Source organism: Cynara cardunculus, assembly GCF_001531365.2.
Source record: "Cynara cardunculus var. scolymus isolate 2C chromosome LG 13, CcrdV1, whole genome shotgun sequence".
In the NCBI taxonomy this organism is placed as follows: Eukaryota; Viridiplantae; Streptophyta; class Magnoliopsida; order Asterales; family Asteraceae; genus Cynara; species Cynara cardunculus.
This window is the reverse complement of record NC_037540.1, coordinates 5421094-5423558: the sequence shown is the minus strand read 5'-3', so window position 1 is coordinate 5423558 and position 2465 is coordinate 5421094.

The following is a 2465-nucleotide window of genomic DNA, read 5'->3' as shown; positions in this document are numbered from 1 at the left end:
CAGCACACGGAACCTGTCAATATCCTGCAGGCTTTAACATGGGTAGTAGCCTTTACCCTCCAAGACTCTTTTCCGGCAATTCTACCACCATCAGTCCACCACCACCACCACCACAACATCAACATATGTACACTTCCCTGCCATCTCGCCTCAATTTCGCCTATTCGTCTCAATATCCTAACTCACAGTCGATAAACAACTATTTTGTAGACCATTATGCCTCCAGCAGTAGTCCACAACCGAACCTCCAAAATTTGAGTTGCACAGTTGTGCCATCACTGGATAGTACTTATAACTAGGTGGTGGTGGTGGTGGTGGTGGTAAAGGCATGCAGCGATCCAGGAGCAATCATGCAATATATCATGAAGATGGGATACTAACCTTTCATTAATTTTCATGTCCTTTGTTTCTTTTAATTAGTTTCCTCTTTCTATATTAAGGGGTTGATGTGCAAGTCTTAAAAGTAGTTATTGCGGGTGGCAAAAACAACAATCAGATTTCAAAGGAAATTGATATCCCCAACCCCTTTTTGTTTAAAGTTTCTCTCTCTAGCATTGGGATTGAGTTCCATTTTTATGATATCGATCTTATGCATTAACTCACAGCTGGTTGATATATTTTCTCTTTACTTCCTTAATTTTGTTAATGTCTATTATGTGTTAATGTTAATAGATTCTTTTCTTTCTTTTTTTATAACTCGGATATCCAACTCACTATGCGAGCTGACTAATACCAGGACGACCACCTACTTTGCAGATAGCCCGGAGTCACCGTATTTGAATCTCCGTGGCCACACCACGATTTTTATTCCTCCTTGAATTTGAACCTGGGACCTCCTAGTACTTTTGACCTTTGGAGTCTAAGTTCAAACCAATCAGTCACCAACCCTTGTGGTTTGTTAATAGATTCTTACAAACATAAGCCATACATAGAGAATCAAAACTATGAAATTCCATTAGATAACATCCATCGAAAACAATACCAACCCATGAATTTGTGGGTATATAGACAACATCCATTTAAAGCAATCAGATTTCAAAGGAAATTGATATCCCCAACCCCTTTTTATCAGAATATTGGAGGCCCTTATCAACAAAAATTACGGATAAACATTTTATATATAGTTCAGTTCAGATTTAAAATCGACAGAAGGAAAACCCTATATGGCACATTTTTTGGAAAAACAGCAAAGGTCATCATCATCCCTTAGCTGGTGGCTTCTCTGTTGCCATTTATAGTGCTGAAACGAAGCTGTATATGAACATAAATGTTTGATCAAAACCCTAATCTGCACATTTTCAAGAACCAAAGCAATAGCTTAATAAAGGCTGTATTATTTTTCTTCTGAAGAAGTTCAATTTGAATATTAATTGGTTTACCTTCCCAAATAGCAAAGATGCCCAAATATTTTTATGCTTTGTTTGATCTTTTCCCTTTTTCCGTACTCGTAAGAAACAAATCTTCCCATCTTATCTCACCCTTCCTTATGTTAGAAAGCTGAGATCCCAAGATGAAGAAAGGTACAAGACACATTTGGGTGACAAAGATATCTCCTTCCTGCATGAAACGTGTTGCAGATTGAAAGCCGTAACATATTTAAATATAGGTTGGGTTAGGTGAGAGCAGAGTTAGGTGAGAAGCGTAACAAATGATCTCCACCTTTAGACGCACATTAAGATGAGATGCACCAAGATGAAACAAGATTCATGGTTGGGTTTAAGATTAAAGGTGATCAAAATATCAAATCTCTTCTTATGTTTATCCCCTTAACTCTCCTTCTCACACGATCATTCGTGTATATATATATATATATATATATATATATATATATATATATATATACATATACATATCATCATGCACCCATTTCCTAATGCACCCATTTCATAATCATTTTCACTTACTCTATGCACCAATTTCACCATTTATGAGACCGGTTTCATGAATTTTTTTTATTCTATTACTGATTTCATGGATTTATTAATCTAATAACTTAACAATATTGTGTTGTTTCACAATATGAAATAACATTTTAATATTTCACATCTTATTTCACGTCATTATTTGTTTTGTTTGTATTATTTTCAAATTGTAAAACAACACTACAAGGTGAAACAACAAATTATTGTATAAAATTAGCGACATTATGTTATTTCACACTTAATATGAAAGAACACTTAAGTGTTTCACTTTCACATCACATTTTATATCTACTTTGTTTTGTTTTCACATCATCAAACAACACTAAATTGTTTCACTTTATCAATATTGTATAATTTCATTGCATGAAATAAAACATTGGTGTTTTCACGTGATGTTTTAATTACAATTTTTTTATATTTAGTATATCTTGTTTTCTCATGTAATAAATTTATTTTATAAAAATGTATATTTTATATACATTACCCGTAAATAATATATATGTGAGAAAGTAAACAAGTGAAAATTTGTTCCACGTCAACTTT